We start from the raw sequence: 14,400 nt of genomic DNA, 5'->3' as shown, positions 1-14,400 counted from the left end.
ATTATAAACTACGGAAATGATCCACACTCATATTTTGGTCGCTTTCCTTAATACAAGATCACTTCCTGAAAAATCAATAATATTTTCTACTAAATTTATGAGAAAAAAATGGAGAAAAATATCAAGTTTATCATCCCGCCCCCCTGCCATTTAAATTTTTATTATTAGTTTAGGCGGGAGGGTAAAAGTGTAAAACTCACCCCCCAACGTTCGAATACCTTTATTTGTATGAATATTTGTTGGTTTAATTTTTTTACACAACAGACGTTATTATTGACACACAAAAATCCAGCATGAAAAAAATATTCGGTACGCTTGCAGTATCGAAATCTTACACAGAAAATAAACAAATAAAACTTGCTAATTTTCCCACAGAAACAAACATACATGATTTCTTTTTTCTTCAAATTCAGACTACGCAAATACATTTTCCCACACACGGTGCATGATAAACTAGCTTAGAACTCAAAATATAAATCATTTTCGGTTTGGTTACGCACGCGCGCACGAAAAAAGTTCGACGGGAAATTTATGAAAATTATTCGGTACTCGATGTTCTCATTTGATCGTCCACACCATTTTGAAGTACTTCGAGAACTTAACATGAACGATTCTGGTGGCATTATTGACCTCAATACCGCTTTTTCACAGCGAAAACAAATCCTTCGACGGGCATCTGGAAACCATAGATGGCATAGACTTGAAAGTCATGGGGGGGGGAGGGCACGATGATGATGATGATGTCAATTCATATATGCATATACATTAGATCAGTCAATTTCACCTTTGACGCTGGGGGGGGGGGGTATCTCCACCCATGCTTGAAACTACACATAAGCGAGCAGAGCAGCGAAATTGAACTTAGATGAGTTGCTCTCTTATCGCTTGTCGCGGAGTTCCTGCCCTGCTACGGTGCGCGGCACTGTACGCAGACGCATTGGAATCCAAGTGTTTGATTTCGCTGTTCGGATCTTTTGTCCCCTCGTTGCTTTGCTCTCCGCCTTCCTATGTTTTCCGCCTAAGAAGCATTTTGAGAATCACGAAAAACATTTAATACCAACAACAAGCAGCCTTCAGAATATACCAAGAAATCACCAACTGGTCCAACATTGAAAAAATAATATGACAAGGATGCATCCCACCTCTCCAACCGTTTTTGGTTTTTATAAGAAGCCTTTCGAATTCACTCTTTCATATTCAAGAAGCGATTTCCGGTGATAAATTCATATTATGTCGCGCCTGGCACAGCAGAGTGGCGCAGTGGAAGCGTGATGCGCCCATAACCCAGAGGTCCGGGGATCGAAACCACGCTCTGCTAAATAAATTATTCATGATGTTTATAATTGGCAAGAAATTTAGGAAATGTTTTTATAAGAAGCCTTTCGAATTCATACTTTCATATTCAAGAAGCGATTTCCGATGATAAATTAATATTATGTCGCGCCTAGCACAGCAGAGTGGCGCAGTGGAAGCGTGCTGGGCCCATAACCCAGAGGTCCGTGGATCGAAACCACGCGCTGCTAAATAAAATTTTCATCATGTTTATAATAGGCAAGAAATTTGGAAAATGTTTTTATGAGAAGCCTTTCGAATTCATACTTTCATATTCAAGAAGCGATTTCCGATGATAAATTCATATTATGTCGTACCTGGCACAGCAGAGTGGCGCAGAGGAAGCGTGCTGGGCCCATAACCCAGAGGTCCGTGGATCGAAACCACGCTCTGCTAAATAAATTATTCATGATGTTTATAATTGGCAAGAAATTTAGGAAATGTTTTTATAAGAAGCCTTTCGAATTCATACTTTCATATTCAAGAAGCGATTTCCGATGATAAATTAATATTATGTCGCGCCTAGCACAGCAGAGTGGCGCAGTGGAAGCGTGCTGGGCCCATAACCCAGAGGTCCGTGGATCGAAACCACGCGCTGCTAAATAAAATTTTCATCATGTTTATAATAGGCAAGAAATTTGGAAAATGTTTTTATGAGAAGCCTTTCGAATTCATACTTTCATATTCAAGAAGCGATTTCCGATGATAAATTCATATTATGTCGTACCTGGCACAGCAGAGTGGCGCAGTGGAAGTGTGCTGTCCCATAACTCAGAGGTCCGCGGATCGAAACCACGCTCTGCTAAATAAATTATTCATGATGTTTATAATTGGCAAGAAATTTAGGAAATGTTTTTATAAGAAGCCTTTCGAATTCATAATTGCATATTCAAGAAGCGATCTCCGGTGATAAATTCATATTATGTCGTGCCTGGCACAGCAGAGTGGCGCCGTGGAAGCGTGATGGCCCCATAACCCAGAGGTCCGTGGATCGAAACCACCCTCTGCTAAATAAAATTTTCATCATGTTTATAATAGGCAAGAAATTTAGGAAATGTTTTTATAAGAAGCCTTTCGAATTCATACTTTCATATTCAAGAAGCGATTTCCGATGATAAATTAATATTATATCGCACCTGGCACAGCAGAGTGGCGCAGTGGAAGCGTGATGGGCCCTAAACCCAGAGGTCCGTGGAACGAAACCACGCTCTGCTAAATAAATTTTTCATCATGTTTATAATAGGCAAGAAATTTGGAAAAATGTTTTTATGAGAAGCCTTTCGAATTCATACTTTCATATTCAAGAAGCGATTTCTGATGATAAATTCATATTATGTCGTACCTGGCACAGCAGAGTGGCGCAGTGGAAGCGTGCTGGGCCCATAACCCAGAGGTCCGTGGATCGAAGCCACGCGCTGCTAAATAAATCATTCATGATGTTTACAATTGGCAAGAAATTTAGGAAATAATTTGATAAGAAGCCTTTCGAATTCATACTTTCATATTCAAGAAGTGATTTCCGATGATAAATTAATATTATATCGCGCCTGGCACAGCAGAGTGCCGCAGTGGGAGCGTGCTGGGCCCATAACCCAGAGGTCCGTGGATCAAAACCACGCTCTGCTAAATAAATTTTTCATCATGTTTATAACAGGCAAGAAATTTAGGAAATGTTTTTATAAGAAGCCTTTCGAATTCATAATTGCATATTCAAGAAGCGATCTCCGGTGATAAATTCATATTATGTCGTGCCTGGCACAGCAGAGTGGCGCAGTGGAAGCGTGCTGGGCCCATAACCCAGATGTCCGTGGATCGAAACCACGCTCTGCTAAATAAAATTTTCATCATGTTTATAATAGGCAAGAAATTTGGAAAATGTTTTTATGAGAAGCCTTTCGAATTCATACTTTCATATTCAAGAAGCGATTTCCGATGATAAATTCATATTATGTCGTACCTGGCACAGCAGAGTGGCGCAGAGGAAGCGTGCTGGGCCCATAACCCAGAGGTCCGTGGATCGAAACCACGCTCTGCTAAATAAATTATTCATGATGTTTATAATTGGCAAGAAATTTAGGAAATGTTTTTATAAAAAGCCTTTCGAATTCATACTTTCATATTCAAGAAGCGATTTCCGATGATAAATTAATATTATGTAGCGCCTAGCACAGCAGAGTGGCGCAGTGGAAGCGTGCTGGGCCCATAACCCAGAGGTCCGTGGATCGAAACCACGCTCTGCTAAATAAAATTTTCATCATGTTTATAATAGGCAAGAAATTTGGAAAATGTTTTTATGAGAAGCCTTTCGAATTCATACTTTCATATTCAAGAAGCGATTTCCGATGATAAATTCATATTATGTCGTACCTGGCACAGCAGAGTGGCGCAGAGGAAGCGTGCTGGGCCCATAACCCAGAGGTCCGTGGATCGAAACCACGCTCTGCTAAATAAATTTTTCATCATGTTTATAATAGGCAAGAAATTTAGGAAATGTTTTTATAGGAAGCCTTTCGAATTCATACTTTCATATTCAAGAAGCGATTTCCGATGATAAATTAATATTATGTAGCGCCTAGCACAGCAGAGTGGCGCAGTGGAAGCGTGCTGGGCCCATAACCCAGAGGTCCGTGGATCGAAACCACGCTCTGCTAAATAAAATTTTCATCATGTTTATAATAGGCAAGAAATTTGGAAAATGTTTTTATGAGAAGCCTTTCGAATTCATACTTTCATATTCAAGAAGCGATTTCCGATGATAAATTCATATTATGTCGTACCTGGCACAGCAGAGTGGCGCAGAGGAAGCGTGCTGTCCCATAACTCAGAGGTCCGCGGATCGAAACCACGCTCTGCTAAATAAATTATTCATGATGTTTATAATTGGCAAGAAATTTAAGAAATGTTTTTATAAGAAGCCTTTCGAATTCATAATTGCATATTCAAGAAGCGATCTCCGGTGATAAATTCATATTATGTCGTGCCTGGCACAGCAGAGTGGCGCCGTGGAAGCGTGATGGCCCCATAACCCAGAGGTCCGTGGATCGAAACCACCCTCTGCTAAATAAAATTTTCATCATGTTTATAATAGGCAACAAATTTAGGAAATGTTTTTATAAGAAGCCTTTCGAATTCATACTTTCATATTCAAGAAGCGATTTCCGATGATAAATTAATATTATATCGCGCCTGGCACAGCAGAGTCGCGCAGTGGAAGCGTGATGGGCCCTAAACCCAGAGGTCCGTGGAACGAAACCACGCTCTGCTAAATAAATTTTTCATCATGTTTATAATAGGCAAGAAATTTGGAAAAATGTTTTTATGAGAAGCCTTTCGAATTCATACTTTCATATTCAAGAAGCGATTTCTGATGATAAATTCATATTATGTCGTACCTGGCACAGCAGAGTGGCGCAGTGGAAGCGTGCTGGGCCCATAACCCAGAGGTCCGTGGACCGAAGCCACGCGCTGCTAAATAAATCATTCATGATGTTTACAATTGGCAAGAAATTTAGGAAATAATTTGATAAGAAGCCTTTCGAATTCATACTTTCATATTCAAGAAGTGATTTCCGATGATAAATTAATATTATATCGCGCCTGGCACAGCAGAGTGCCGCAGTGGGAGCGTGCTGGGCCCATAACCCAGAGGTCCGTGGATCAAAACCACGCTCTGCTAAATAAATTTTTCATCATGTTTATAACAGGCAAGAAATTTAGGAAATGTTTTTATAAGAAGCCTTTCGAATTCATAATTGCATATTCAAGAAGCGATCTCCGGTGATAAATTCATATTATGTTGTGCCTGGCACAGCAGAGTGGCGCAGTGGAAGCGTGCTGCGCCCATAACCCAGATGTCCGTGGATCGAAACCACGCTCTGCTAAATAAAATTTTCATCATGTTTATAATAGGCAAGAAATTTGGAAAATGTTTTTATGAGAAGCCTTTCGAATTCATACTTTCATATTCAAGAAGCGATTTCCGATGATAAATTCATATTATGTCGTACCTGGCACAGCAGAGTGGCGCAGAGGAAGCGTGCTGGGCCCATAACCCAGAGGTCCGTGGATCGAAACCACGCTCTGCTAAATAAATTATTCATGATGTTTATAATTGGCAAGAAATTTAGGAAATGTTTTTATAAGAAGCCTTTCGAATTCATAATTGCATATTCAAGAAGCGATCTCCGGTGATAAATTCATATTATGTCGTGCCTGGCACAGCAGAGTGGCGCCGTGGAAGCGTGATGGCCCCATAACCCAGAGGTCCGTGGATCGAAACCACCCTCTGCTAAATAAAATTTTCATCATGTTTATAATAGGCAAGAAATTTAGGAAATGTTTTTATAAGAAGCCTTTCGAATTCATACTTTCATATTCAAGAAGCGATTTCCGATGATAAATTAATATTATATCGCGCCTGGCACAGCAGAGTGGCGCAGTGGAAGCGTGATGGGCCCTAAACCCAGAGGTCCGTGGAACGAAACCACGCTCTGCTAAATAAATTTTTCATCATGTTTATAATAGGCAAGAAATTTGGAAAAATGTTTTTATGAGAAGCCTTTCGAATTCATACTTTCATATTCAAGAAGCGATTTCTGATGATAAATTCATATTATGTCGTACCTGGCACAGCAGAGTGGCGCAGTGGAAGCGTGCTGGGCCCATAACCCAGAGGTCCGTGGATCGAAGCCACGCGCTGCTAAATAAATCATTCATGATGTTTACAATTGGCAAGAAATTTAGGAAATAATTTGATAAGAAGCCTTTCGAATTCATACTTTCATATTCAAGAAGTGATTTCCGATGATAAATTAATATTATATCGCGCCTGGCACAGCAGAGTGCCGCAGTGGGAGCGTGCTGGGCCCATAACCCAGAGGTCCGTGGATCAAAACCACGCTCTGCTAAATAAATTTTTCATCATGTTTATAACAGGCAAGAAATTTAGGAAATGTTTTTATAAGAAGCCTTTCGAATTCATAATTGCATATTCAAGAAGCGATCTCCGGTGATAAATTCATATTATGTCGTGCCTGGCACAGCAGAGTGGCGCAGTGGAAGCGTGCTGGGCCCATAACCCAGATGTCCGTGGATCGAAACCACGCTCTGCTAAATAAAATTTTCATCATGTTTATAATAGGCAAGAAATTTGGAAAATGTTTTTATGAGAAGCCTTTCGAATTCATACTTTCATATTCAAGAAGCGATTTCCGATGATAAATTCATATTATGTCGTACCTGGCACAGCAGAGTGGCGCAGAGGAAGCGTGCTGGGCCCATAACCCAGAGGTCCGTGGATCGAAACCACGCTCTGCTAAATAAATTATTCATGATGTTTATAATTGGCAAGAAATTTAGGAAATGTTTTTATAAAAAGCCTTTCGAATTCATACTTTCATATTCAAGAAGCGATTTCCGATGATAAATTAATATTATGTATCGCCTAGCACAGCAGAGTGGCGCAGTGGAAGCGTGCTGGGCCCATAACCCAGAGGTCCGTGGATCGAAACCACGCTCTGCTAAATAAAATTTTCATCATGTTTATAATAGGCAAGAAATTTGGAAAATGTTTTTATGAGAAGCCTTTCGAATTCATACTTTCATACTCAAGAAGCGATTTCCGATGATAAATTCATATTATGTCGTACCTGGCACAGCAGAGTGGCGCAGAGGAAGCGTGCTGGGCCCATAACCCAGAGGTCCGTGGATCGAAACCACGCTCTGCTAAATAAATTTTTCATCATGTTTATAATAGGCAAGAAATTTAGGAAATGTTTTTATAAGAAGCCTTTCGAATTCATACTTTCATATTCAAGAAGCGATTTCCGATGATAAATTAATATTATGTAGCGCCTAGCACAGCAGAGTGGCGCAGTGGAAGCGTGCTGGGCCCATAACCCAGAGGTCCGTGGATCGAAACCACGCTCTGCTAAATAAAATTTTCATCATGTTTATAATAGGCAAGAAATTTGGAAAATGTTTTTATGAGAAGCCTTTCGAATTCATACTTTCATATTCAAGAAGCGATTTCCGATGATAAATTCATATTATGTCGTACCTGGCACAGCAGAGTGGCGCAGAGGAAGCGTGCTGTCCCATAACTCAGAGGTCCGCGGATCGAAACCACGCTCTGCTAAATAAATTATTCATGATGTTTATAATTGGCAAGAAATTTAGGAAATGTTTTTATAAGAAGCCTTTCGAATTCATAATTGCATATTCAAGAAGCGATCTCCGGTGATAAATTCATATTATGTCGTGCCTGGCACAGCAGAGTGGCGCCGTGGAAGCGTGATGGCCCCATAACCCAGAGGTCCGTGGATCGAAACCACCCTCTGCTAAATAAAATTTTCATCATGTTTATAATAGGCAACAAATTTAGGAAATGTTTTTATAAGAAGCCTTTCGAATTCATACTTTCATATTCAAGAAGCGATTTCCGATGATAAATTAATATTATATCGCGCCTGGCACAGCAGAGTCGCGCAGTGGAAGCGTGATGGGCCCTAAACCCAGAGGTCCGTGGAACGAAACCACGCTCTGCTAAATAAATTTTTCATCATGTTTATAATAGGCAAGAAATTTGGAAAAATGTTTTTATGAGAAGCCTTTCGAATTCATACTTTCATATTCAAGAAGCGATTTCTGATGATAAATTCATATTATGTCGTACCTGGCACAGCAGAGTGGCGCAGTGGAAGCGTGCTGGGCCCATAACCCAGAGGTCCGTGGATCGAAGCCACGCGCTGCTAAATAAATTATTCATGATGTTTATAATTGGCAAGAAATTTAGGAAATGTTTTTATAAGAAGCCTTTCGAATTCATAATTGCATATTCAAGAAGCGATCTCCGGTGATAAATTCATATTATGTCGTGCCTGGCACAGCAGAGTGGCGCCGTGGAAGCGTGATGGCCCCATAACCCAGAGGTCCGTGGATCGAAACCACCCTCTGCTAAATAAAATTTTCATCATGTTTATAATAGGCAAGAAATTTAGGAAATGTTTTTATAAGAAGCCTTTCGAATTCATACTTTCATATTCAAGAAGCGATTTCCGATGATAAATTAATATTATATCGCGCCTGGCACAGCAGAGTGGCGCAGTGGAAGCGTGATGGGCCCTAAACCCAGAGGTCCGTGGAACGAAACCACGCTCTGCTAAATAAATTTTTCATCATGTTTATAATAGGCAAGAAATTTGGAAAAATGTTTTTATGAGAAGCCTTTCGAATTCATACTTTCATATTCAAGAAGCGATTTCTGATGATAAATTCATATTATGTCGTACCTGGCACAGCAGAGTGGCGCAGTGGAAGCGTGCTGGGCCCATAACCCAGAGGTCCGTGGATCGAAGCCACGCGCTGCTAAATAAATCATTCATGATGTTTACAATTGGCAAGAAATTTAGGAAATAATTTGATAAGAAGCCTTTCGAATTCATACTTTCATATTCAAGAAGTGATTTCCGATGATAAATTAATATTATATCGCGCCTGGCACAGCAGAGTGCCGCAGTGGGAGCGTGCTGGGCCCATAACCCAGAGGTCCGTGGATCAAAACCACGCTCTGCTAAATAAATTTTTCATCATGTTTATAACAGGCAAGAAATTTAGGAAATGTTTTTATAAGAAGCCTTTCGAATTCATAATTGCATATTCAAGAAGCGATCTCCGGTGATAAATTCATATTATGTCGTGCCTGGCACAGCAGAGTGGCGCAGTGGAAGCGTGCTGGGCCCATAACCCAGATGTCCGTGGATCGAAACCACGCTCTGCTAAATAAAATTTTCATCATGTTTATAATAGGCAAGAAATTTGGAAAATGTTTTTATGAGAAGCCTTTCGAATTCATACTTTCATATTCAAGAAGCGATTTCCGATGATAAATTCATATTATGTCGTACCTGGCACAGCAGAGTGGCGCAGAGGAAGCGTGCTGGGCCCATAACCCAGAGGTCCGTGGATCGAAACCACGCTCTGCTAAATAAATTATTCATGATGTTTATAATTGGCAAGAAATTTAGGAAATGTTTTTATAAAAAGCCTTTCGAATTCATACTTTCATATTCAAGAAGCGATTTCCGATGATAAATTAATATTATGTAGCGCCTAGCACAGCAGAGTGGCGCAGTGGAAGCGTGCTGGGCCCATAACCCAGAGGTCCGTGGATCGAAACCACGCTCTGCTAAATAAAATTTTCATCATGTTTATAATAGGCAAGAAATTTGGAAAATGTTTTTATGAGAAGCCTTTCGAATTCATACTTTCATATTCAAGAAGCGATTTCCGATGATAAATTCATATTATGTCGTACCTGGCACAGCAGAGTGGCGCAGAGGAAGCGTGCTGGGCCCATAACCCAGAGGTCCGTGGATCGAAACCACGCTCTGCTAAATAAATTTTTCATCATGTTTATAATAGGCAAGAAATTTAGGAAATGTTTTTATAAGAAGCCTTTCGAATTCATACTTTCATATTCAAGAAGCGATTTCCGATGATAAATTAATATTATGTAGCGCCTAGCACAGCAGAGTGGCGCAGTGGAAGCGTGCTGGGCCCATAACCCAGAGGTCCGTGGATCGAAACCACGCTCTGCTAAATAAAATTTTCATCATGTTTATAATAGGCAAGAAATTTGGAAAATGTTTTTATGAGAAGCCTTTCGAATTCATACTTTCATATTCAAGAAGCGATTTCCGATGATAAATTCATATTATGTCGTACCTGGCACAGCAGAGTGGCGCAGAGGAAGCGTGCTGTCCCATAACTCAGAGGTCCGCGGATCGAAACCACGCTCTGCTAAATAAATTATTCATGATGTTTATAATTGGCAAGAAATTTAGGAAATGTTTTTATAAGAAGCCTTTCGAATTCATAATTGCATATTCAAGAAGCGATCTCCGGTGATAAATTCATATTATGTCGTGCCTGGCACAGCAGAGTGGCGCCGTGGAAGCGTGATGGCCCCATAACCCAGAGGTCCGTGGATCGAAACCACCCTCTGCTAAATAAAATTTTCATCATGTTTATAATAGGCAACAAATTTAGGAAATGTTTTTATAAGAAGCCTTTCGAATTCATACTTTCATATTCAAGAAGCGATTTCCGATGATAAATTAATATTATATCGCGCCTGGCACAGCAGAGTCGCGCAGTGGAAGCGTGATGGGCCCTAAACCCAGAGGTCCGTGGAACGAAACCACGCTCTGCTAAATAAATTTTTCATCATGTTTATAATAGGCAAGAAATTTGGAAAAATGTTTTTATGAGAAGCCTTTCGAATTCATACTTTCATATTCAAGAAGCGATTTCTGATGATAAATTCATATTATGTCGTACCTGGCACAGCAGAGTGGCGCAGTGGAAGCGTGCTGGGCCCATAACCCAGAGGTCCGTGGATCGAAGCCACGCGCTGCTAAATAAATCATTCATGATGTTTACAATTGGCAAGAAATTTAGGAAATAATTTGATAAGAAGCCTTTCGAATTCATACTTTCATATTCAAGAAGTGATTTCCGATGGTAAATTAATATTATATCGCGCCTGGCACAGCAGAGTGCCGCAGTGGGAGCGTGCTGGGCCCATAACCCAGAGGTCCGTGGATCAAAACCACGCTCTGCTAAATAAATTTTTCATCATGTTTATAACAGGCAAGAAATTTAGGAAATGTTTTTATAAGAAGCCTTTCGAATTCATAATTGCATATTCAAGAAGCGATCTCCGGTGATAAATTCATATTATGTCGTGCCTGGCACAGCAGAGTGGCGCAGTGGAAGCGTGCTGGGCCCATAACCCAGATGTCCGTGGATCGAAACCACGCTCTGCTAAATAAAATTTTCATCATGTTTATAATAGGCAAGAAATTTGGAAAATGTTTTTATGAGAAGCCTTTCGAATTCATACTTTCATATTCAAGAAGCGATTTCCGATGATAAATTCATATTATGTCGTACCTGGCACAGCAGAGTGGCGCAGAGGAAGCGTGCTGGGCCCATAACCCAGAGGTCCGTGGATCGAAACCACGCTCTGCTAAATAAATTATTCATGATGTTTATAATTGGCAAGAAATTTAGGAAATGTTTTTATAAGAAGCCTTTCGAATTCCTAATTGCATATTCAAGAAGCGATCTCCGGTGATAAATTCATATTATGTCGTGCCTGGCACAGCAGAGTGGCGCCGTGGAAGCGTGATGGCCCCATAACCCAGAGGTCCGTGGATCGAAACCACCCTCTGCTAAATAAAATTTTCATCATGTTTATAATAGGCAAGAAATTTAGGAAATGTTTTTATAAGAAGCCTTTCGAATTCATACTTTCATATTCAAGAAGCGATTTCCGATGATAAATTAATATTATATCGCGACTGGCACAGCAGAGTGGCGCAGTGGAAGCGTGATGGGCCCTAAACCCAGAGGTCCGTGGAACGAAACCGCGCTCTGCTAAATAAATTTTTCATCATGTTTATAATAGGCAAGAAATTTGGAAAAATGTTTTTATGAGAAGCCTTTCGAATTCATACTTTCATATTCAAGAAGCGATTTCTGATGATAAATTCATATTATGTCGTACCTGGCACAGCAGAGTGGCGCAGTGGAAGCGTGCTGGGCCCATAACCCAGAGGTCCGTGGATCGAAACCACGCTCTGCTAAATAAAATTTTCATCATAATTATAATAGGCAAGAAATTTGGAAAATGTTTCTATGAGAAGCCTTTCGAATTCATACTTTCATATTCAAGAAGCGATTTCCGATGATAAATTCATATTATGTCGTACCTGGCGCAGCAGAGTCTCGCAGTGGAAGCGTGCTGTCCCATAACCCAGAGGTCCGGGGATCGAAACCACGCTCTGCTAAATAAATTATTCATGATGTTTATAATTGGCAAGAAATTTAGGAAACGTTTTTATAAGAAGCCTTTCGAATTCATAATTGCATATTCAAGAAGCGATCTCCGGTGATAAATTCATATTATGTCGTGCCTGGCACGGCACAGTGGCGCCGTGGAAGCGTGATGGGCCCATAACCCAGAAGTCCGTGGATCGAAACCACGCTCTGCTAAATAAATTTTTCATCATGTTTATAATAGGCAAGAAATTTAGGAAATGTTTTTATAAGAAGCCTTTCGAATTCATACTTTCATATTCAAGAAGCGATTTCCGGTGATAAATTCATATTATATCGCGCCTGGCACAGCAGAGTGGCGCAGTGGAAGCGTGATGGGCCCATAACCCAGAGGTCCGGGGATCGAAACCACGCTCTGCTAAATAAATTTTTCATCATGTTTATAATAGGCAAGAAATTTAGGAAATGTTTTTATAAGAAGCCTTTCGAATTCATACTTTCATATTCAAGAAGCGATCTCCGGTGATAAATTCATATTATGTATCGCCTGGCACAGCAGAGTGGCGCAGTGGAAGCGTGCTGGGCCCATAACCCAGAGGTCCGTGGATCGAAACCACGCTCTGCTAAATAAATTATTCATGATGTTTATAATAGGCAAGAAATTTGGAAAATGTTTTTATAAGAAGCCTTTCGAATTCATACTTTCATATTCAAGAAGCGATTTCCGATGATAAACTCATATTATGTCGCGCCTGGCTCAGCAGAGTGGCGCAGTGGAACCCTGCTGGGCCCATAACATAGAGGTCCGTGGATCGAAACCACGCTCTGCTAAATAAATTATTCATGATGTTTATAATTGGCAAGAAATTTAGGAAATATTTTGATAAGAAGCCTTTCGAATTCATACTTTCATATTCAAGAATCGATTTCCAAAGTTAAATTCATATTATGTCGCGCGCGGCACAGCAGTGTGGCGCAGTGGAAACGTGCTGGGCCCATAACCCAGAGGTCCGTGGATCGAAACCACGCTCTGCTAAATGAATTTTTCATCATGTTTATAATAGGCAAGAAATTTAGGAAATGTTTCTATAAGAAGCCTTTCGAATTCATACTTTCATATTCAAGAAGCGATCTCCGGTGATAAATTCATATTATGTCCTGCAAGGCACAGCAGAGTGGCGCCGTGGAAGCGTGATGAGCCCAAAACCCAGAGGTCCGTGGATCGAAACCACGCTCTGCTAAATAAATTTTTCATCATGTTTATAATTGGCAAGAAATTTAGGAAACGTTTTTATAAGAAGCCTTTCGAATTCATACTTTGATATTCAAGAAGCGATTTCCGATGATAAATTCATATTATGTCGTACCTGGCACGACACAGTGGCGCAGTGGAAGCGTGATGGGCCCATAACCCAGAGGTCCGTGGATCGAAACCACGCTCTGCTAAATATATTTTTCATCATGTTTATAATACGCAAGAAATTTAGGAAATGTTTTTATAAGAAGCCTTTCGAATTCATACTTTCATATTCAAGAAGCGATTTCCGATGATAAATTAATATTATGTAGCGCCTAGCACAGCAGAGTGGCGCAGTGGAAGCGTGCTGGGCCCATAACCCAGAGGTCCGTGGATCGAAACCACACTCTGCTAAATAAAATTTTCATCATGTTTATAATAGGCAAGAAATTTGGAAAATGTTTTTATGAGAAGCCTTTCGAATTCATACTTTCATATTCAAGAAGCGATTTCCGATGATAAATTCATATTATGTCGCACCTGGCACAGCAGAGTGGCGCAGAGGAAGCGTGCTGTCCCATAACCCACAGGTCCGTGGGTCGAAACCACGCTCTGCTAAATAAATTATTCATGATGTTTATAAATGGCAAGAAATTTAGGAAATGTTTTTATAAGAAGCCTTTCCAATTCATACTTTCATATTCAAGAAGCGATTTCCGATGATAAATTCATATTACGTCGCGCCTGGCACAGCAGTGTGGCGCAGTGGAAGCGTGCTGAGCCCATAACCCAGAGGTCCGCAGATCGAAAACACGATCTGCTAAATAAAGTTTTCATCATGTTTATAATAGGCAAGAAATTGAGAAAATGTTTTTATAAGAAGCCTTTCGAATTCATACTTTCATATTCAAGAAGCGATTTTCATCGGTAAATTCATATTATGTCGCGCCTGGCTCAGCAGAGTGGCGCAGTGGAACCCTGCTGGGCCC

This window comes from Pholcus phalangioides, unplaced genomic scaffold, assembly GCF_987345545.1.
Source record: "Pholcus phalangioides strain wild (caught in Gottingen) unplaced genomic scaffold, Ppha-v1.0 ptg000012l_1, whole genome shotgun sequence".
NCBI classification, from domain to species: Eukaryota; Metazoa; Arthropoda; class Arachnida; order Araneae; family Pholcidae; genus Pholcus; species Pholcus phalangioides.
Note: the sequence above shows the minus strand (reverse complement) of the source record.